We start from the raw sequence: 25,072 nt of genomic DNA, 5'->3' as shown, positions 1-25,072 counted from the left end.
GTAAGTACATTTCTTGTGTGTTAGTTGTGTTGTGTGTGACAGATATTTGTCGCGGCCAAACCTATTGGCATTCCGGCATTTTCTTCAAATGTATATTTGAAAAAAATACGTAGAAATTTACCATAACATTTGGTCTCTGCAATTCTTCATTTCACTGTTAATATTATGGAACCTCTGATTTTGATTCAGAGCCTCATATATCCTTATAAATCCGTACATTTAAATATATCCTATGGCCCATCTTCTGCTGCAACCATCTCCAGTTCTCCCAGATTTGAAGGTTGTCTCAGAACTGATATTTTCAGATCTCTCCACAGGTTTCCAGTAAAATCTAGATCTGTACTTATTGCTGGACACTTTTTTACATTAAACCATTCCTGAATGGCTTTTGAAGGGTGTTTGGGGTCATTGTCCTGCTGGAAGACCTTTGACGGAAACCCAGATTTCTGACGTTGGGTGTGACATTTTGCTCCAAAATGTGTTTGGTATCCTTATTTCATGATTGCATCAGTGATGCCATGTAAACATATAAGTCACCCAGACAGCAAAGCAACCCCAAAACATCACTGAATCTCTGTGGGGTATGACTGTGGGGAAGTTGTTCTTTTCATTTTGTTTTCTGTAAACACAGAGATGGTGTGCTTCACCAAAAAGCTCTAATTTGGCCTCATCTGGCCATGAGAGATTGTCCCAGAATGATGGTGACATGTTCAGATGTGTTTCTCCTTTCTCTCAGCGGTGGGTCTCCTACTATACAACCCCCTTTCATTGAGTTGGTGACAGATGGTGCATGTTGAAATGATCATGCCTTGAGTCTGAAGGTCAGCACACTTTCTCCTTCTCTACCATTTTCCATCAACCTATCTCTTATGGCCACATCCAAGGAGGTTGGCTACAGTGGCATGGTCTTTTTAAACTTCTTGAAAACAGTACATATGTTGGAAACAGTAACATCATGTTTTCTGGAATCACGTTTTCTTGAGACCCTTGGCTACAATCTGACCTCTACAGATAATGTTATTCTGTATTATCATGCTCATCGAAGTTCACACAGTTACAGAAAACACAAGTCCTTTTCTCTATTCAGACTGACTTGAATGAGTGATTTCCCTATTGCAGTCAGGTGAGTTCAGTTCCAAAGTAAAGGACAATCACCTGCTTGAAATCAAATCATTTCTAACTAGAAATTCCCCAAAAAGCTGCGACGCTGTGTAAAATGCTAATAAAAACATAATGCAATGATGTGCATTTATCCTTATATTTAATTTAAAAAAGTTTCAATTTACCATTTAAAACTGAAATGTTATCGTTTTTGGAAGAATACATTTAGAATTTGATGCCAACAAAACATTTCAAAAAAGTTGGGACCGGGGCGTGTTTACCACTGTGTTGCATCACCTCTTCTTTTAACATTACTCTGTAAGGGTTTGGGAACTGAGGAGACCAATTGTTATAGTTTTCAGCTGCTCAACAGTTTGCGGTCTCCCTTTATTTTCATAATGCGCCAAATGTTTTCAATGGGTGACAGGTCTGGATTGCAGGCAGGCCAGTTTAGCACTCTTTTACTAAGGAGCCATGTTGTTGTAATGTGCAGAATGTGGTTTGGCATTGTCTTGCTGAAATAAGCAAGGCCTTCCCTGAAAAAGTCATTGTCTGGATGGCAAGCATATGTTGCTCCAAAACCTGCATATATTGTTCAGCATTAATGGTGCCTTCACAGATGTGCAAGTCACCAAGCCATGTACACTAATGTACTCCCATACCAACATGAATGCTGGCTTTTGAACTGAATGCTGATAACAAGCAGGATGCGGCATCCTAGATTTCCAAAAATAATTTCATATTTGGATTTGTCAGACCACAGGACAGTTTTCCACTTTGCCTCTGTCCATCTGAAATGAGCTTGGGCCAGGAGAAGGCAGTGGTGGTTCTGGATTTTGTTTATATATGACTTCCTCTATGCATGGTTTTAACTTGCATTTGTGGATGCAGTGACGTACTGTGTTCACAGACAATGGTTTTTTGAGGTGTTCCTGAGCCCGTCCAGTGATGTCCACTACAGAATCGTGTCTGTTTTTAATGCAGTGCTGCCTGAGTGCCCATAGATCACGGCCATCCAAAATTGGTTTTCGGTCTTTTCCCTTGCATACAGTGATTTCTCCAGATTTTCTGAATCTTTTATTTATATTATGTAGCGTAGATGATGAGATTCCCAAATGTTTAGCAATTTTACATTGAGAAATGTTATTCTTAAATTGATGCACTATTTGCCTGCATAGTCTTTCACAGTGTTGTGAACCCCTCCCCATCCTCACTTCTGACAGACCCATCCTCTCTGGAATGATCTTTCAATACCCAGTCATGTTACTGACCTGTTGCCAATTGACCTAATTACAGTAGTTGCGTGATATTCCACCAGGTTTAGTTTTTTAGGATTACACAACTTTTCCAGTTCTTTTTCAAGAAACAATAAAATCTCTCATTTTTAACATTTGATATGTTGCCTTTGTATTATTTTCTATAGGGTTTAAAATGTATTGTTTCCCAATCCTGGTCCTCGGGACACAAAGGGGTGCACGTTTTTGTTTTTGCCCCATCATTCACATACCTGTTGTAAATGTTACCCTACCACTAACACACTTGATTGACATAATAAACCTGTCATCAAGTCTTTCATTTGGATCAGGTGTGTGAGTGCTAGGGCAAAAACAAAAACATGCACCCCTTTGGGTCCCGAGGACCAGGATTGGGAAACACTTGTTTAAATGATTCATCATTGCATTCGAGAGCAAGGCGAAGCTCTCGATTTACCGGTCAATCTACGTTCCTACTCTCACCTATGGTCATGAGCTTTGGGTCATGACCGAAAGGACAAGATCCCGGATACAGGCGGCCGAAATGAGCTTTCTCCGCAGGGTGGCTGGGCAATCCCTTAGAGATAGGGTGAGAAGCTCGGTCACCCGGGAGGAGCTCAGAGTAGAGCCGCTGTTCCTCCACATCGAGAGGGGTCAGCTGAGGTGGCTTGGGCATCTGTTCCGGATGCCTCCTGAACACCTTCCCGGGAAGGTATTCCGGGCCCGTCCCACCGGGAGGAGACCCCGGGGAAGACCTAGGATACGCTGGAGGGACTATGTCTCCCAGCTGGCCTGGGAACGCCTTGGTGTCCCCCCGGAAGAGCTAGAGGAAGTGTCTAGGGAGAGGGAAGTCTGGGCATCTCTGCTTAGACTGCTGCCCCCGCGACCCGGCCCCGGATAAGCGGAAGAAGATGAATGAATCATTGCATTCTGTTTTTATTTCCATTTTATGCAGCGTCCCAAAAAAAATACAATTTAGTAAATTATAGATACCAAAAACACATATGTGGATACCAAAAAATGTCAACAATATTCTACATTTATGGGTGGGATATTTAAATAAATGTGCAAGGGTGCCAATACTTTTGTCCACAACTGTTGTTGTTTATCGTCTGTGTGCGTGCTTAATAAATGTCATGCACTTTTTCCGAGCCATAGCTGTTCAGCAGCTTTTCCACTGCCTTCAAAGAGATGTGACTCTGGCTGCCTTTGCAGCCTCAGCTCGAGGGGCTTTGAGTAGTGTGTGTGTGTGTGAGCATGTGTGTGAGCATGCATGTGCAAGAGTGAGATTGAATGTGATCTAGTGGGAGTCGGGCAAGCAGCAGAATCAGCGTGGTGTGACTGCATTTCTGTGTGTGTGTGAGTGTGTGTGTGTGTGTGGACTGGTGGACTGCATATGAATCCTGGGGTTAATTTAGACTAATTAGAGCAGTTTTGGGGTCTATGTCAGTGCATGTGTTCATTCTAGAGAGAAAAAGATGAATAGATTGTGGGAGGGGGAGAAAGAGGGAGAGCATGACTGATTCTCTTTTTCTCTTTCTGGCTAACTCTACACTTGCTTTCCACTGCCCAATCTTCCTCATCTGTGGTAGACTACTATTTCTATGTCCAATATTTCCAAGAGAAAATCTGAAATCTCCTGAGCGCTTCAATGTGTCCATGGTGTTGTTAGTTTCCCTCGTCTGTACCATTGTAACCAGTTTTCAGTGTTGTTATCAGATTATAAGCTTCACAAACACAAACATGACAGCTACATCCTGTTTGTGTATGTTCCCAGGCCCATTCATTTACACAGGCTCCAACACATCTCCATACAGTCCTTCATCCACCCGCTCTTGCCCTGGGCTGAGAGATGCTCAATCAAGAAAGTCCCTTCAAACAGACCAATGAACTGTGAATAACACCATTACACACACCGAGAGAGTAGAGCGAGGGTGAGACAGACTGTTCAGGAAGGGATGTGAGGGAGGCAGAGAAAGGGTTTGAGAAGAAGAGAGGGAGTATGAATAAACTAGGGGGAGGGAAAAAGGACTCTTTTGGCGCTGTGGAGCAGGAAAAGACCTCTGCTCTCTGGGAATACTCTGATGAGCTTAGTATGGCCCTACTTTGTTCACACTGCTGGTCAGCCCATGAGAATTAAGATTACAAAATAATACCATTACTGCATGAGCACAGAGATAACCCAACTCTGCTTCAGAACAGGCTGGAGGGGAAGGGAGGACTGAGCTTTGGGTGGATGTGGCATGGATGTCATGAGGCCTATATGTATTTAATACTTTCAGACGTAGTGTTGTAATTTTGACTTGTGACAGTGTTTAATTCTGGAAGTAGGTTGTCAAGTTGTTTGACAGATGCTCAGTGACATGAAAGCTTCATTCTTTTGGATCAATTTTGGGATCAATATTTTGCAAATTGGATGCTGTTTCTTTTATCAGTTCTTCTGACATCGTTGACAGGCATTTGAGTGGTGATAGTAGCAGTATTATATCTTATAATTAGTGCCCCAGGTTGGGTCTGGTTAAATGGTTAGATAAAAAAAACTTTTATTAATCTCTTCATGTAGGACACATAAGCAAAAAATGCCTGCTTAACCTACGCACAGTATCTCTTTGTGAGATCTCCAGTTAATTCTATCATCTGTGTTTTGACAGCTTTGACACACATTTATGATACGTTCACAATGCAGGTTAAAGTGTAATGAAAACACAACTCCTAGCCATGTTGAATATCAATATGTTCAACCTAAACTTGAGATGCTGATAAAATGTGTGACCAGATAGCCCAGTGGGTAGTTTGACCAGATAGCCCAGTGGGTAGTTTGACCAGATAGCCCAGAGGGTGTGAGAAGAGCACAGCATTGTCAGGGCTGAACCTGTAGCTTACAGAGAAGCTATACCAGTGATGGGTCTTCACCCATGCATCTCTCAGCAGGTCTTACCATTTTTTCTTTTTTATTTTGGTTTACTTTTCTATTAGGATTCCCATTAGCTGTTGGGGTCCAAACATAACATAATACAGGCACAGCAGACAAGACCAGCTCTATGACAGAGCATATGTCAGCTCACCAATGTCATTTTTTGCAGCTTCTGGCCATTTGACTGGGCAGTAATTAAGATAAAAACAGAACTTACAAGAACTTGTTTTGTAGAATGAGCTGTAAAGAAATCAGCATCTCCTTGACACAGATAGACCACTTTCCATCTTTGTCACCATTGAATCTGCATTTTAACATGATTGTCTGCATGATAAAACAACAACAAGCAGTTTTGTCTCTTCTAATTGCTCAACAATCACATTATTCATGGTCATATTTAACTGAGGTCTTGAACTTAAGGTAACGTTTGCACTAAATACAATGAATAACACCAGTTTATTGCTGGTCATACATTTTAAAATGTACTACTATGTTTTGTTTAAGGTTTTGGTTATTTTACAAGCTGTGGGTGCTGAGGTGTAAATTGTTAAATCGTCAGGATATACAGCTCTGGAAAAAATTAATAGACTACTCCAAATGTTTCTTAAATCAGCATCTCTACATGTATGGGAGCCATCCATTTCAGTATCTGTTCAATTCCAACACAGGCTCACCTCATTTTATTTAATGTGGTACTGATTAGGTGATTACCTGAACCAAATCTAATTTAATCAGGAAAAGTATAAAAACCACTGCAAAAACAGTGCAAGTGGTACCTCAAAGGTAATTTAAATAAAAAATAACTATTCAGCATGACAAAAGAGTTGAAAAGAAAAGCTTTGAGTGAGGAAAAGAAGGGTTCAATTCTGGCTTTACTGGCAGAGGGATATAGTGAGCGTCAGGTTTCCTTCCTGAAAATGTAAAACACAGTGCTTTATAAGAACAAGGTCAAGCAACAGACATTGGGGACAACAAAGCTACAGACTGGCAGAGGGCAAAAACAACTGTCCACTGACCGAGGTAACCGTCAACTCATTCGATTGTCACTCAACAACCGTAGGATGACATCAAGTGACCTACAAAAAGAATGTCAAAAAGGAGCTGGGGTGAAGTGCACGGCGAGGACGGTTCGAAACAGTCTCCTAGGGGCAGGTCTGAAGTCATGCAAAACTAGAAAAAAGCCCTTTTTTCTCATTTGCTTCTCAATGAGAAGCAAAGAAGAGCCAGGCTGAAGTTTGCAAAAGACCATATGGATTGGACCGTAGAGGAATGGAGTAAGGTCATCTTCTGTGACATCTAATGGTTAGACGGAGACCTGGAGAGGCCTGTAAGCCACAATGTCTTGCACCCACAGAGAAATTTGAAGGAGGATGGGTGATGAAATGGGGATGTTTCAGCAAGGCTGGAATCGGGCAGATTTCTCTGTGAAGGACGCACGAATCAAGCCAAGTACAAGGTTATCCTGGAACACTTGCTTCTTTCTGCTCTGACAATGTTCCCCAAATCTGAGAATTGGTTTTTCCAGCAGGACAATGCTCCATGCCACACAGCCAGGTCAATCAAGGTGCGGATGGAGGACCACCAGATCAAGACCTTGTCATGGCCAGCCCAATCTCCAGACCTGAACCCCATTGAAAACCTCTGGAATTTGATCAAGAGGAAGATGGACAGTTACAAGCCATCAAACAAACAAATGGGTCAGTGCAGTACATAATGAGTGACCTTGTCTATAGCAAAATCTCCATAACATGTGCCATAACAAACAGACTATATAAACAACAAAAACCTCCCACTTCAATAATGTGCAAGCAAGCTCAACACATAACATCCCATAGACCAGTAAGTCCGTTTGCCAGTTTGCTTCGTCTATATCATTAAGAGGTTTGCGGAGCCATTAATCACTGCTTCCGTCCATGTACAGGACTGACCTCATGTAGTGGAACTAGAAAAGGACTTATGTCGTGTGGTGTTACTGCATTGCTCAGAACTAATCGTTACTTCCCCAGCAGAGACCCTCCAACAACAGCCCGCCGTATGACTCACTGCTTGTTTCACTAATGTAGACGGGGTTCACTGCAGCGCCACCAACCCAAGGCCCTGCAGCGTACTAAACATGAGCCAGTCCAACTGAAGATCACCACCATAGTGTGTACATTAAATTAAAGCTGCGCAGTGGGTGAGGTTGTTTGTTGATTCATTACATTACTGTCACACGCGTGCAGCCGTACAGACTATGACATATGTAATGAGAATGTCTGTCTCTCACATCCACTCCTAGATGAACCCAGGCTGGTATGTTATCTAGCAACGTCTTAATTGCTGTCTCCATCATTAAGAGTACAATTCACCGGTTTTGCGCAATGTCCACTGAAGTTTGACTAACTGTTCACAGGTGGTATTATACTGAGTCATCTAATCTGGCAATTGTTACAATGCAGTATTACAACGGGCAGGACAAAATAATGGAAATGCCTACAAATACATTACTATCACAGACCTGAATGGGACCACCCTTAGCCTTCAGAAAAACTCCAATCCTTGGAATGCTATACTGAACTGTCTGTAGTGGGATATTGCACCATTCTTCAGGAGGAAAAGACTCCAGTTCTTTGAGGAACGAAGGAGGTAGAAAAATACTTGTCACTGTGCTCCTGAACATCCCATGAAGGTTATATTCAGAGTTCAGACCTGGTGGTTTGCCTTGTAAGGTGTTTGACATCATCCTGGCTTTCATGAAACCACTCTTGCATTTGTTAAGCTATGTGTACGGAGGCATTTTCGTCCTGGAAAACTGGAACATCCTGAGGGAACAGTGTTTGCATCATTGGATGCACCTGGTTCTGTGAAATGGCCTCATATTCTTGGGCTGTTATACGACCACACAGAGAAATCATCAGACCCAATGACTCCCACGAGATGGCTGACCATGGAATTATGGATCCCCCACCAGGTTTAACATTTGGCAACAGCCATGTGGGCTGAAGGCATCCTTTGACTTTTTCTAAATGTTTACTTGTCCAAATGTAGGAAAAACAGTGAAAAATTACTCATCAAAACATATTACATTTGTTCCTTAGCTCAGGGGTCCTTGTTTTGTAACCCTTTGTAACACCAAGTTATGCATATTTGTGCGTTACAAGCATTTTTCTAAAGGCAGCCATGTCATTCTTGGTTAGGATTGGATCACAGAAGTGCTGATTTAATTCTGAGAAATGTTTTACGCCTGTACTTTTGAGGCATTGAGCAACTATCATATTAAGTGTCTGGCCAGTTTCAACTTGTGACTACTGTTGCTCATTACTGATGGAATTTATCAATTTTCTGCATATGCCGTCATGATATTGCCCCATGACACATTTAATTACTGTGCAGTTCCCAAAACGTCTTCGAAAACTCATATCAATTTGCTAATTGTCAAACTCTTCAGCTGTGTTTGTAATTGTGATTTTGATACTTCATGTGGGGTTTCCATTATTTTGTCCACCATCTGTATCTACTGGAAGTAAGATCTACAGTATAATACAGAGATGCCTACAGATGTAATAGAGATAGAGATATCTACTGACAGTAAGAGCCATGGAGACATTGAACCAACCTACACTGTAAAAAAATAAATCTTTAAATAAAAGATATATTTCTTGCAGTACAGAAAATGACAGTAAAATACAGTTAAAAAAATTATTTATATTGTAAAACAAAATGACATTATTAATCTGGAGGAATTCGGAAATTTACCATAGTTCAATCAAAGTATATTCCTGTAATTTCATAGCAAGAACCAATTTTTGCAACCAAATTCTCGCTTATGCCGCTGCCATCTATTGCTTTAAAAAATATATATCTTTCAAGGTAATTGCATTTTTACATCAGTTATTTGTATTTTGACAGCTTATGCGTGCCAATGTCTACCATGCACAAGATTGGCAGAAACACAAAAGAGTCAGAAATATGCTTTGTCAGAAAATACAAGAACAGTGCATTAAGCAGCAAATCACACCAAACAGAATTGTCTTAATTTCTATGGTTGGCACACAAATACGACCATAATCCCCCAAAAACATACCAAAGGGTAACACTGTACATAAATTACAAGATGGCACAAAAAACTAATCTCTGTCACCTTCCTATCATTTACAACAAACATAAACATTAACAAAATGAACAGCCGCAAAGCATGCTTGGAAATCGATAATAAAAAAAGAAAACCTTTAGTTTTATAAACATCTGTATACAGTTTATTTTTATAAAATCAGTGTTTCTTGATAACAGACTTTTCCAGTTATTTTACAGGACAAACATTAAATGAAGGTTTTATGAATAATTTAATACAGAATATTACTGTCATTCTGAAATGCCAAAAATGTTAAAAAGTTACTGTAAAATACTATATATAAATATATATATATATATATATATATATATATTCTTTTTTTTTTTACTTTGTATCCATATGGAAGATCCTACAGGCTAATCTGATGAAGTGGATACTAATTGGTGTTGGTCTCTGCGTGGTCTCTCTGCACTGCAATGCAGCGCCTGGCTGCTGTCTCCTGTCAGTGGCACCCTCACAATGCAAGGCTGGCTGTCCGGCGGCCCATATAAAAACCCAGCTTCTCATTGCCTAATGGAGCAGAAGGAATGGGCCTGCTTGTATATCTGGCCGTGAGCTCCTGCCTGGCATGACTTCCTCAGGGAGAGACTAGGGGGACAGAGGAATTTGGGAATGGCCATTAGGACCCAGCACCCTGTAACATGGTGCTCCCTACTCACTGGCTTGTGTGGTATTATGACTGGATGGTGGGCAGCCCGCGCGTGTGTGTGGGTGGGTGTGACTTGGTCGGTATGTCTGTTTAACTATTGGATTTTTAATATGTGGATCAAGAGGAGCATTTTGAAGTAGTGTTTCTTCCAGACATGCCGTGTGCGTGTCTGTGTTAGTTTTTGTTTGTGGTCGTATAAGGGGAGCTGTGCTGTTGAAGAGGTTGTGAGGTTGTGTTATCCTCCAGACATGCAGCAGTACAGTTCATCTAATAAAGCCAAAGCCAGAGGTATATTCTGGCCAATATACCACAAACCCCTCTGGACGGTTATTGCTATTATAAACTGAATCAATCAATCAACTGTATTTTATAAAGCCCTTTTAATATCAGTTGTCACAAGGCGCTAGGTTACCGGCTGGTTGCCTGCATCTGGTCAACCATGTCCATCCTCCCTCAAGCCGTGTTATTTACTCTTGACCTTTGACTTTAACAACTGAAATTATTAAACTCTGGCTACAAAAAGTTTCACTTTTTCAAGTGCTTTGAGATTATTTTAGTGGAATAATATGTGTTTCATAACATTTAGCAGAGTGGAACTAAATCTTCCATTGAGTAGGGAGTTCGGAACGGCACTAGGCAAGCCTTTTGAGACCCAAAATAAATGCATCGGGTATTTCTTTTGATCTTATAGACCTCCGCGGCAATATACAGTGCCACTTCATCTGCCCTGCAAGGCAACAAGAATGAAGCAAACATAAGAGAAGACTAAATACATTTCAACCCACTATTATTGGACCCCTGGGAGCTTTAGCTGGCAAAAGAAATTAGGCCCTTTTGTTATTACTAAAGGTATATGACCATTGGCTATATACTCACGTATAATAATATAGTAATAAACCATGTGTATGGATGTCTTGCTGCTGTAACTACAAATGCGCACTCATTTTGCACAGGCATTGAAATATTTAGGTGGGTACTGTCAGAATTTCTCAGACACGATGAGCATTAAATCAGCATATGTTCACAGAAGTCAAAGGTGAGTTACTGGCTGACAGACTGGGCTGCGCTATGTCAACTGATTAAGTAACTCGTGTTTTTATGTCACGGCTCGGTGACCTCTCTGTGGCCTAGTGACCTCTTTGTGACCCGGTACCTATCAAGGCTCGGTATTTGGAAAGTCTTGTACTAGAAAGCTACAGTATTTGCCTTGGTAACCAAATAAACAGACTTGCTGAAAATAGAATTCAGCGTTTGAGCTTCAAACCTTTTGAACATGGTAGTCCTTGGATATGTAACACGTTTCTAATATCGATGAAACCCACACCTTGTTTGTGGTATACGCATCTTTAAGCCAATCTTCATTCAGACTCCAAACAACCCAGTTAATAATACGTTTATAAAGAACTGTAAGCACGGCTGGTTCCTCTATTAGAATTCATAAAGAAGGTTATTATATAATTAGTTTAATCTGATATTTGCCGAGCTTGCTGGGATAGACCATCTCACTCCAGAATATAGGCCTTATCTCTGTGGATAGATTAGAAAAGTCTGGTTCACTGGGGTCAAGACAGAAAGAGGTTGATGAGTCTAATTCCAGTTTTATGAGGAGAGAATGGGTAGTTGGAGCATTACAGTACATCCTAATGTGGTGACAGTGGCTTCATAGAGTAGCTCATTGGGAGAAAGTCTCTTCAATTTCAAAGATTCAAGAATATCCAAATCACACCAAGATTAAACAAACTGCATTAGAATGGGATTCTTAAATTACAAACAATAAAATAAAAATCATAATGGGCATCATAAGGACCTTGCAGTTATCTATGGTCCTCGCCTTGAGAAAGACACATGGGGTAGTTAAGGTCATTGTGGGTATAAAGGTGTGATGTTTTGGTGGCGGCTGGCCTGCTCCTCATTAGCTTCAAATCAACCAGTGTTTTGAGCCTAAAACAGAGGCGTAAATTAACAATGTCACGGTTAATTTAAAAAGTCATGGTTGGGTCTACAAGCGTGCTGTTACTGCTCGGTTTGTTCAGAATGTATTTTTTTTTATAGAAATGCATACACAGAGGGATCAGTCAATTGATTAGATCGTTAGCGCATTATTACCCAGTGTGGTATAACAACTGGGAGGTTGATTATACACCTAGACTTCCCAGTCTGCTCCGATCTGCAGACATTGATAATGAAAGGACAAAGAGCAGGGCAACAAGAGGCTGATCTCAGGCTACAAAAAAAAACATGTTGAAGAGAAAGTGTTCGCAGGCCTCTGGTTTTAGCAGAGACTAGATGACAGGCAGTGGTTAATAGCTATGCTCATCATGTGGTCCAGAGATACCGTCTCTCTCCGTCATTAGCTTCACAGCTTCACGTCTCCCCGCTCCTCCCTTCTCTTCCCCTTTTCAGGTGTCATTCATAGTCAGATCTCACACTGACCACCAAGCCTCATACTGTACAGCTTTTTCTGTAATGAAAAAGTAAACATGATCTGTTTATGCACTCGTGTGACCATGTCGACAGCATTTCTTAAACCACAAACCAACCCCTGCCCGCTTCGTTCAGCACAACACCGTGCCCATTCAGTTGAAGATTTTAGGGCATAAAAGCAAACTCAAAGCAGCTCTGATATTCGCTACATCCCAAAGGAGCCCCTCCTTCCTCTACTCCACATTTGGCCGTCCATTTGCACGTTCACAAGCACCTCTGTTATTTGCAGAAGAGTCCCCGTTATTGAAAGGGCGAATGATCCAGGGTGTAGGGCTTATGAGACACTTTAGTGACCCCTTAAAGTGATCGTAGGGATAGACCAGCCTAATTATATGAGACGTGCATATGTTTATGTTTTTTTACTTGACACATATGCAAAACAAAACACTTTCTGAATTAAATATTTGTTTTAGAGATGTATTTTTGTATAACCATGGGAGGATTTGTAAATTAGAATGCAATGCCCATTTGAGGCTCACAGATTAAGTTGCCACATTGATACAGGTGTGCCAGCTCCAGAATACCAAAGAGAGGTTTGAAATATCCATATTTTGTGAACACTATGGGTACAAAGGTGCCTGTAGCGTCACCACACCTCCAGATTTACTGAAGTGGTACAAAAAAAGCCTAATGGATTTTATTTCTATAGTGCCTTTCAATTGGACAAAGCTAAATTCCTTTCCTGATATGGGGGTAACTCCTCCCAGTTGTAATGGAGTGGTATAATTGTGGATGGAATGACACAGCCAGACACACTGGTTTGAAAACATTGTATGGGCTATGCAACCCACCCAACCCACCCGCGTCCACCCAGGCAGTCTGAACTGTATTTGTGGGGGTGTGTGTATGCATGCACATTTCGAAATGTGTGAGAGATGCAGTCCATGGGTGCAATCGACTGTGTGTTCTCAGGTGTGTCAGAAAAAGCTGCACAAAACGAGAGTATGGGTGATTAGGTGAACAGGGAGTGTGTGTGTGATTACCATCAATGTGGTGTGTTTCTGCCTGGAAGAACCACCCATCGATTTGTTTGTTGGAAACATCAGTAAGCACCTTTTGGGACATTTAGAAAAAGCACAGTGGACATAGTATTTAGTTCATTTAGATCAGTGTCAGTTGATTCAGGAGGCTGCTATAATGCTATCCACATCTCCACTATAGGATTCTCTGCAGACCTATGAGACGTCTTCACTCTGATATTGTTTCTTGGCAGATCATTTAGAAGATGAAGAGATAACCGCATAAAACCTTCCACATGTGATTTTTTAGGCTGATTATTGTTTATTTACAAATACACTCTCTTTTTAAGCCTAGTTGTGGCAATTTAATTCAATTATATCCTCTGCTGTATGGATTTTGAGGTCCTCTGTTTCCATAGCCAGATTGATTTCTCTTGTTAGATGTGCTCTCGCCAAACCTATATAAGATGTCTCTGATATCTAGGAGATATGGTGGTTATCTGCCGTGTTATCTAGTGGTACTTTTGGCTAGCTATATAAGAATATGTGGCATGTAGGGCTAATATTGTAGACAAAATACCGGAAACACTACATGGAGAAGGACTGTTACTGTAACTAAATCACAATAAGAAATTCAACTGCAGAGGTCATATTAGGTTATCTGCAAATTAGCCGTTCACATGTGTGTGGAACAGAAGTCACAAGTCAAAACGTGACCAACAGGGATAGACAGAGATAAAACAGGAGTAGATCCATCATTTGCCTTCAGAACAGCTCTAATCCTTCATGGAATGCTGTCACACAAGTCCTGAACTGTGTACAGTGGGATATTGCACCATTCTTTAAGAAGAAAAACCTCCAGTTAATTTAGGGATGGTGGTGTAAACCTGCTTCTCACTAGGTGCTCCAGACCTTCCCATAAAGGTTCAATGATGTTCAGATCTGGTGATTGAGGATGCCATGGATGGCTTTGATGTCATCCAGGTGTTCATTAAACCTCTTTTACATTTGTTTAGCATTGTGTGTGGGTTCATTATCGTCCTGTAATATTGGAACATCAAGTGTTTGCACCATAGGGTGCACTTGGCCCTGTAAAATGGCCTCATATTCCTTGGCTGTAATACGACCAAGCAGATAATCATCAGACACAATGACTCCCACGAGAAGACTGAACGTACAATACCAAAATGGATCCCCCACCATGTTTAACCGTTGGCAGCAGACACTGTGGGCTGAAGGCATCTTTTTGTCATTCTCCAAACATAAACCCATTCAGATGTAGGAAACAGAGTAAAATATGACTCACTGGACCATATTACTTTTTCTTCCATTGCTCAGGGGTCCAGGTTTTGTTCTCTTAATACCAAGATATGCGTCTTTGTGTATTGGCCTTGGATACAATACAATTTGAATATCATGACATACATTGAGCAACTATCCTTATTAGGTCCTTGATATTAATATTGTTATGTGTTTCCGTTATTTTGTCTATCCCCGGTATATATCCTGTATATTATCTATACGTAAAGTCTGTTATATCTGGGGTAATTTTTGTTATATATATGAGATGTCTGTGGTATCTAGATTATTATTAGTTTATATATTTGAAAAGTCAGTGAAATGTAAGGTTTGGGAGAGGTCTGTATCTAGGAGGATATCTTAGATTAGATTAAACTTTATTGTCATTGAACAGTACAAGTACAGTACAACGAAATGCAGTTAGCATCCAACAGGTGGAAGGTGGTATGTGCAACTGAAATGCAGGGATAGCAGCAGTTTATGCTATATAGGAGTAATAGATTAGATTCAACTTTATTTTCACTGAACACTACAAGAACAGTACAAACAAATGCAGATAGCAACTAACCAGAAGTGGAAAAAGAAGAGGGAAATGTACAAGTATTAAGTAATGCATATGTTACAACTGGGATGAATAGTTGTGCAAATGCAAGTACAAATGGCAATTCTAAATGTACACTTGAGGCAAATTGAATGGTATAAGGTAGCATAAGCAATGTGATTTATTTATTTATAAAGTCCTCCTGGCTGTGTTGAAGATCAAGACGATACCTGACGATTCCAGCTGCCAGTCTGCTGACCACCCCCACCTCCGGTTGTCAATGTCCTTGTCCATCTGGTCATGCTTCTGACCTGGATTAAGTTTTATAGACCCTGGACACAGCCCAAATGCATGTAATATTTATTACAAATTGAAATGTTCACCTAGCACAGCCAGATGAGGACTGGTCACCCCTCCGGGCCTGGTTCCTCTCTAGGTCTCTTCCTTGATTTCGGCCCCTCTTAGGGAGTTTTTCCTAGCCACTGTGTTCCAACACTGTTGTTGCTTGCTCCTTGGGGTTTCCGGCTGGATGTTTTGTAAAAGCACTTTGTGACAACTGGTGATGTAAAAAGGGCTTTATAAATACATTTGATTGATTGACCTGTAACGCCTGCCTGATGGTAGGCTGACTCTTTGTAGGCTGACTCCTCATTGTCACTGATCAGGCCCACCACTGTGGTGTCGTCTGTGAACTTTACGATGGTGTTGGAACTGTGTACAGGAACTCAGTTGTGGGTTAAGAGGAAGTAAAGGAGGGGGCTCAGCACGCAGGCTTGTGGAACACCAGTGTTCAGGATCAGGGTGGAGGAGGCCAAGTTGTCTAACCTGACAGACTGGGGTCTGTTGGTTAGGAAGTCCTGAGTCAAGTTACAGAGAGAGGGGCTGGTCCCTAGGTCATGGAGATTTTTGACTAGCCTGAAGGGGATGACCGTGTTGAATGCTGAGGTAAAGTCTATGAATAGCATCCTCACATAGGTGTTGCTCAGGTAAAGTCTATGAATAGCATCCTCACATAGGTGTTGCTCAGGTAAAGTCTATGAATAGCATCCTCACATAGGTGTTGCTCAGGTAAAGTCTATGAATAGCATCCTCACATAGGTGTTGCTGAGGTAAAGTCTATGAATAGCATCCTCACATAGGTGTTGCTGAGGTAAAGTCTATGAATAGCATCCTCACATAGGTGTTGCTCAGGTAAAGTCTATGAATAGCATCCTCACATAGGTGTTGCTCAGGTAAAGTCTATGAATAGCATCCTCACATAGGTGTTGCTCAGGTAAAGTCTTGGAATAGCATCCTCACATAGGTGTTGCTCAGGTAAAGTCTATGAATAGCATCCTCACATAGGTGTTGGTGAGGTAAAGTCTATGAATAGCATCCTCACATAGGTGTTGGTGAGGTAAAGTCTATGAATAGCATCCTCACATAGGTGTTGCTCAGGTAAAGTCTTGGAATAGCATCCTCACATAGGTGTTGCTCAGGTAAAGTCTATGAATAGCATCCTCACATAGGTGTTGGTGAGGTAAAGTCTATGAATAGCATCCTCACATAGGTGTTGGTGAGGTAAAGTCTATGAATAGCATCCTCACATAGGTGTTGCTCAGGTCAAGTCTATGAATAGCATCCTCACATAGGTGTTGGTGAGGTCAAGTCTATGAATAGCATTCTCACATAGGTGTTGGTTTTGTCCAGGTGGGTCAGGGCAGAGTGTAAAGCTTTGAAGATGGCATCTTCTGTAGACCTATTCTACCAGTAGGCAAACTGGTAGGAATACCCGTGTTGGGGGGAGGCAGGACTTAAGGTGGGCCGGGACTAGTCTTTTGAAGCACATTTGAAGCATGATTGTGGGGGTGAGTGCGACTGGTCGGAAGTCATTCAGGCTAGAAGCAGTCGACTGCTTTGCACTGCTTTGTTGTTGAAGTGCTCCTCAATCCGCTGTTTGTGGTCATTTTAAATATTGGTTATCTATATGAAAAGTCTATGGTATTTAGGGGTAAAATTAGATATAGACTGTATGTCAAATGTTTTTACTCCGATTTAACATTTTGTTGTTAAAACATTAAATCTAATTGGATTTAATTGGGAGTTTTTGCCACTGATCAACACAAAGAAGTGCATTAAGTCGAAGTCTATAAATTGTTTTAAATTATTTACAAATTTAAAAAAGTATATTCCACACTTTTTTTTTTCTGTTAAGAGCTGTCATTATGGCAGGCAAAGTCCTAAATTATCCCTTATTACTCAACAGAAATGTTGCAACACATATTTGCCTTAAAACTTTTCAACTCAACAGAGTAAGCTACATTACATAAGGTCTAGTGTATAACAGTTATATAGGTATAATAGCTATTAGGGCAGACATAAGTCTATGAAATCACTTCTGAAGATTTTCACTCAAAGCAAATGTTGGTATAATTGCCGTCATCTAACTTCATACAGTATATATTTTTTTACTGCTTGCTTTTAAAATCAGCGATTCCAGCAGCCCAGACCCAAGAAATCAACTTTTAGGGATACTCACTCAATATGAACAGGAGCCTCGTATGGGCGTTGACAAGTGAGGTGAAGTCAGGAGTCATTTCTGTTGAAGCAGTGTGCGGTTCTGTTGAAGAAGTGTGCGGTATTGCTGCAAGATGTTCATCGGTGAGGCTACATCTGCGCTTGGACTTGTTGAATTGTAGTATCGGGTGACAGTTTTTGTATTTCGTTGTATGTTTGCTCAGGAAGTGCCTCTGCAAATTCTACTCTTTAAAAACTGTGACCTTAGCTCATTAAGCAAGTTGCTTTACCTGCGACATCTGCAAATAAATATTTTCCTGTCAATAGTTTTTTAAATACCCTGCTTTCGTAATCAACTTTTCTTAGGCTCATTTCCAGAGATCGCTAGCCATCAATTGCGAATAGTACGTACAAATGATAACTTCCGCGCTTGGATTCAGGTGCTGGACCTGAATCCAAGCGCTTATTACTGAGAGTGCCACGGGACTTTTAATTAGAAAAATAAATATGCAACAGTAAATAAAGTAACGTAATCTGCAGACCTCGTCAGGTATTTTTTTTATTATTTTAAAAGTTTTGGATGTATCGCGAGCCGGATAGAATGACTCAACGGGCCGGATCCGGCACGTTGGCATTATCTTGCCCAGGTCTGATCTAGTTGGATGGGGACCATTGTGAACAGCTCTTTTTTTTGTGTTGTGTGAGGAAATTGTGAAAAAAAAAAACGTATTTCTCTATAACTAAAGGTAAATGAAAATAAATAGTGCCGCAGTGAAATTCCCCTTTAAGCCAAAAAAGAACAGCAATTTTCAAAAATGGGGACAGAGAAATTTTCTCATATTGTGTGATGTTTGTTCACTAAAACATTGTTAAGAAAAATTTATTTACAGACAAAGTCCAGTATTACTAACCTTCTGGGGATGCAAAAATAAAAATCTATTTTCCCCAACTATTACCCTAAACCTAACCCATAATGCCTGAACTAAACCGAGCACTAAAGAGTAACCCTAACTGGAGGTTTCACTCTCAACCGTACCTGTGAGTCAGAAAATAAAAATTTATTATAGTGGGGAAATACATTTTTCATGTTTTACTGTTTGACTTTAAGACTCCAGAAGGTAAGTAAAGCATGCCCCCCCACGCACACACACAGCCAACAAAATTTGGACTCTGTATGTATCCTGGTGTCAGTCATTATCAGTTTCATTGTTCCTGTGTAAAGGAAACCTACAGGCCTTTGCGGTCAGCTGGCAGCTCTGTAGAAATCTCCCATCCATGCCAGTGTCAACATTACGCTCTCATAGTGGAACTGGACACCCTATTTATGTCCATGTAAAGCATGTTGTCTCTGTGCCTCTAGGCCATATCTGACTAATCACATGTCACTACTGTACATTTTCCTGTTTCATCTGGAACACAGCCAATCAGGGAGATGTTGCCGTGGAGATCAATCTGGTGTGTTTTTGGTTGGGAGGGGTTGAGTAGGGAGTTTAATTGGTCTGAATGCTCTACCTGCTCTGGTTTCTGCAGCCCTAGCGACTATATCCATCTCTATCATATTCACCACTCTACCACAGGATCAATTCTGCTGGATCTCACCTTTGAATAGGCAGGCATATTCACTATTCACATATTTCACCACCCTTGTTTGATCAGTAAATCTTATAAATCTTATAAACACTGCATACACCAGTGGAATCTGCTCTGTTGATCTATTTTTATAGAATCTGCTCTGTTGATCATCCTTTTTTTTCTTGGTTACATTCATAGGACAGTACAGGGGACAAAAATACAGAAGAAAATTTGTTTCAACAGTGAGATGGATTTGTACCCACAGCGACACAGTACGTGAGTGCCCTGGGGGGCGGCGCCACTAACCACTAGACCTGCACAGACCACCTGAATGCTGATACAAAAAGATAACACAGAAAAAGCCTACGTAATTCATACTGTCACTGTGCATCAAACCCAAAAAAGCCTACGCCACTTATGCTGTCATTTTGGATCATGCTGTCTGAAACTGTCATACCGCAGACAAAACAAACATTACCCAGCTAACACATAATGTTCGGAGAACCATGTTTTTTACAGCTTGGTGAGGGCATGATTGTCCTATGGTTATTTCACAAGGTTCTGGGGATGGTGCTTGCTTGGGTTGGAACATTCTCTGCATATATAACAAAACTTTATTTTACCAAACATTCCTAAGATGAAATTCCTTCTTAAAACCCACTTACGCAGTTTCCGTGAAGATTCTGACGTTCATTAATGTTTTCTTATTTGGGATTTGTTCTTAGGCAAGAACAGAATCTATGCACACTCAAGAGCAGCCTTACGCACATTTGAGTGCTGACCTGTTTGTGCTAAATAATTGGTTATTGTGTTTTCTCCAATTCTACAGTTATAATATATAGGATTGAAATTGCAAAAATATTTAATCATTTATAATATAATTTTTATAATTTCAATTATTCTTCTGTGTTTGGCAATACTTATTTTGGCCTAAGATTTGAGATTGAACCTATTATTTTCTTCCTCAGTTGTGCACCCTTCTCTGGATGCAGCATTCACTGAACGAATAATAGCATCCCAGGCATCATTTTTATTTTTATTTTATATCCACTACTGACACTACTGAATATGACAACTTGTTTGCTGTTCACTTCCTGCAGGAGTACCTCCACTTTTTTCATCTTTGGACTGCCCTACTAACTTTAGATTGTGGTTTGGGCATCCTTGGCCTCTCAAATTTTCTTTTGAATTTCTATGTGGGATTTCTGTGTGCACACAGTCCTGCAGTCTCATGCCCTTTTATGGGGATTGGTGGGGCTTTTACCTAGGCTAATTAGGAACAACTGGCAAATGCTTTCAATTTACGAAGACAATGAGATTCATCTGTATAAGAACACAGGTGCAAACAATTCTGTGGTTTAAGAACGCGTCATGACATTGACTTTTTTAGTTTTTCTTTTCAAGGATATATTTAAGAAAAAAAATTTACTGCAGGTTTACTCATGGTTTTTATTAAAAGTCCATAAATATTTACTCACAAATTTAGTATTTCCAATTAGGAACCCACAAAAAAAACAGAAGTGACTTTCTCATATTATTTATCCTATTTTAGTGGTCATATAATCTGTCTACTTAGTCTGGGACCTGTAACAGATTTTTGGGTTTCTCATAAGCTGCTTATTCCTACATTGGTAGACATTCATGCTAGCAGTAGTGTTTACAGTCATATGCAAGGAAATGTATGGTTTCCTCCCCACAACCAATATGAAACTAAAAACATTTGTTCCCATTACGTCCAAGGAACTTCCAAGGAAGCAAACACTAGCTAGGCAGCAGGAGTTATTGTAATAACTTTTGCAATAACACTGCCATCTTATACCTGCCTTCTTTGAAGGATATCCCAGGGTTTGTAAATGTAGCCACTGAGAAACAGGCAGGTAGAGAGATAGGGCTGAATCGATTGAGCGTGGAAGAAAAGAGTATGAGAAGGAAAAGCAAGAGAGTTAGAAAGACAAGAGACAGGAAGTGACAGCTCAGCAGAATGAAGTATTGTAGTATCTCTAATCTGGCCAGCTTAGTGGTGGCTCTGTTTCTCACTGTGTTTCTTATTTTCTGCTGGGTGGGAGAAAAGCCCAGGGTAGCCCACCACTTTCAGGCCCACTGGGCCATGGTCAGAGAGGGAAATCCAAACACATTGATTGGCCGTCAGGGGGGAAGAGCCAGTGGAGAGAGGTGAAGTACACTACCAGCACTGGGCTGCATTAAACTAACCTTCTCTCTGATCTAACTCACTGCCTTTCTGCCTCAACAGACCACCCCAGATACCAGGCCTGCACTTTCTCACGGGAACAAAAAACTAGGAGAGAGAATGTATTGTAGGCAGACAAGAGAATGTTCTGCAGAGAAGCTAGAAACAGATACAGAAGAAGGTAAAGATACAGATTAAGGTAGAATAGAGAGATAAAAATGAAGATTGAGAGATACAGTTGACGCTAGAATAGGGAGATACAAATTAAGGTAGAAAGATACAGATAAAGGTAGAAAATAAAGAAGACAGAGAAAGATACAGATGAAGGTAGAAAGTGATAAAGATGAAAGCAGAGACAAATACAGGTATATAAATACAGATAAAGGTAAATAAATAGATAGAGGTAAATGAATACAGATGATGGTAGAGAATAGAGATAGAAAAAAACAGAAGAGGGATAGCCTTGTATTGGTCTTATCATAAACCAGTGAGTGTGGGTATATGTGGTTGTGCGTGGGTGTAGATGGCTGTTATCAGTGTTATTTTGTCGGTGCGTCTGTATGTTTGTCCAGAGTGTGGAGGTAAATAAAGCACACAAAGCAGTGTACTAGCCCCTGACAGACAGACAGACAGTTGGAGGAGGGTTGGCCAGCATAGTAGATGTCTTGCTTCAGTGCTAAATAAAGAGTACAAGAGAGAGAAAATGAGGGTACAAGGTAGCGAAAGGGGACAGAGAGAGAAAAGTGATGGCACCTCTGCACTGGGCCAACTGGACATTCTTTTTAAATATCGACATTGGAAAACACAATGTAATGCAATGCAATGTGGCTTTCCAGTCAATCTACTACATGGAAAATGAAACTGAAACAGAATGCAATGATATACTAATATTTTATTCCTATATTTAATAAAAAATACTACAAAGACAACATATCAAAAATTTAAACTGAGAAATGTTATTGTTTTTGGAAAAATACATGCCCATTTTGAATGTGATGCCAGCAACACGTTTCAAAAACTTTGGGACAGGGCCATGTTTACCACTATGTTGCATCACCTCACCAATTACTGTACTTTTGAAAGTGAAATGTATTCCCATTCTTGCTTGATATAGGATTTCACTGCTCAATAGTTTGTGGTCTTTGTCGTATTTGTCATTTCATAATGCACCAAATGTTTTCATTGGGCGACTGATCTGAACTGCAGGAAGGCCAGTTTAGCACCCAGACTCTTACTATGGTGACATGCTGTTGTAATACATGCAGAATGTGTTTTGGCGTTGTCTTGCTGAAATAAGCAAGGCCTTCCCTGAAAAAGATGTAGTCTGGATTGCAGCATATGTTTCTCCAAAACATGTATATTTTGTACAGCATTCATGTTATTTTGTTCAGTGTTTTTTCCAGATGTGCAAGTCACCCATGCCTTGTGCACTAATGCACCCCCATACCATAATGGATGCTGGCTTTTGAACTGTACACTAATAAGATGCTGGCTAATTAGCCCTGAGGATGTGGCATACATGATTCCCAAAAATTATTGATTTGTCAGACCACAGGATAGTTTTCCACTTCGCCTCAGTCCATCATAAATGATCTTAGGCACAGAGAAGTTGGCGGCATTTCTGAATCTTGTTTATATCTGGTTTCTTCTTTGCATGGTAGAGTTTTTGTAACTTGTATTTGTGGATGCAGTGACATACTGTGTTCATAGAAAATGGTTTTTGGAAGTGTTCCTGAGCCCATGCAGTGATGTCCACTACAGAATTGTGTCTGTTTTTTAATTGCAGTTCTGTTTGAGGGCCCGAAGATCATGGCCATCCAATATTGGTTTTTGGTCTTGTCCCTTGCGTGCCAAGATTTCCCTGGATTCTCTGGATCTTTTACAAAACACCCAGCCTGAAAAGTATTTCACAGAGTGGATAACCTCTCCCTATCTTTACTTCTGAAAGACTCATCTTCTCTGGGATGTTCTTTTTATACCCAATCATTTTACTGACCTGTTGCCAATTAACCTAATTAGTTGTGAGATGTTCCACCAGCATTTTCTTTAGCATTACACAACTTTTCCAGTCTTTTGTTACCCCTGTCACAGTTTTTTTTAAATGTGTGGCTAGCATAAAATTCAAAGTGGGTACATATCTTTTCTTTGGTACTATTTTCTATTGAATATAGGGTGTAATGATTTGCACATCATTGCATTCTGTTTTTATTTACATTTTACACAGCTTCCCAACTTATTTGGAAGCGGGGTTGTATAATATTCACTGTCATTTTGGTTTATTTTTATTAATCTTTTAGTTGTTTGCTTGTTTATAAAATTACAAAGAAACTGTGACTTTGTATTTTTAGTCAACCTTCCTGTGTAGTTATCAGTGTTTAGATGCAGGCAGATAAATACCTATTCAATTTATGTAGAGGTCTATACATTGATGTGGATGGACAAGAAAGTAGCTATAACTGTTATTAAACAAACAGTGTTTTAAAATTTTTAGCTCAGAAATGTAACAAAACTCCAGTGAATGTTTTAATAATAAACTTAGTCTAATGCCTATAAGATACAGGGCCCACATCAATTATGAACAACTAATTAACAATGGCAACTTGGCAGTGCCAATAGTCTTTGTGCTGACCCAGGAATAGTGTTTGCTGTGAGGGGAGGCTCATCCTAAATCACTGTAGGGGTCCTGTCAATCAATGTGCTGTTTTTATTTAGTTATCCCCTTCCAATGCACAAGCCTTCATGTTGCCTTCATTGTTTTCCTAAATAAATGTTAATATTGAAAACTTTAAAGAAATCAGAAACACCCTTATGTCTTTCTGGGGCAGGCCTCAGTGGAGATTATGTCTGTTAAAGGGAAAATGAACAGTGGAAAATGTTTTGGTCTTGAAGACATCTGACAGTTCTGCAATAATGTTAATCCTCTTGAAACAGCTTTATCTCTCACTATCTCACTCTCTCACTCTCTCGCTCTCTCACTCTCTCTTGCTGTCTCTTTCTGTCTCACTTTCGTACTCTCTGTATTACTGTATTCCTTTCCTGCCTCTTCATCAGCTTCTATCTTCTCTTCACTTCCCCTCCCTCTCCCTATCTTTCCATCTCTTTCTCTAGTTTTTTTTCTCTCCACCTGTATCCCCCATCTCTCCCTTTCCCTAACTGCGTCTGAACAGGAAGTCCAAAGTATAAACCCAGACATAGGGCATGGGCCCTTTGATGTGACAAGTGACAAGTTGGGTTCCACTTTGAATGAACCATTCACCGTAAAGGTCTTTGATTCTGTATTGTGACTCATGTGAACGACATGACACCTGTCACAACCAGTCACTCAGCCGTACTTTGGCTTCCATCCAATGCTAATGTCTCAACGCTGTCATCACATAATTTTCTTTGGCTAGCTCAGACTTGCTAACCATTAGCGGGAAAACTAGCTATGATTTGCAGTGAACTGCCAATGGCATGCACCCTAACTCCAGACTGACAGTAGTGTGAACCACTTAATCACAAATAG

General features: G+C 40.4%; 1 protein-coding gene across 1 annotated transcript in view; it reads left to right on the top strand.

Annotated features, from left to right (window-relative positions):
- The window catches only part of grik5 (glutamate receptor, ionotropic, kainate 5), a 103,472-nt gene that overhangs the window by 9,243 nt on the left and 69,157 nt on the right, over nucleotides 1-25,072 (top strand). The window lies entirely within an intron of this gene.

Source organism: Esox lucius, chromosome 20 (genome assembly GCF_011004845.1).
Source record: "Esox lucius isolate fEsoLuc1 chromosome 20, fEsoLuc1.pri, whole genome shotgun sequence".
Classification (NCBI taxonomy): Eukaryota; Metazoa; Chordata; class Actinopteri; order Esociformes; family Esocidae; genus Esox; species Esox lucius.
The sequence above is the reverse complement of the archived record's forward strand: the minus strand, read 5'-3'. Positions and strand labels throughout refer to the sequence as shown.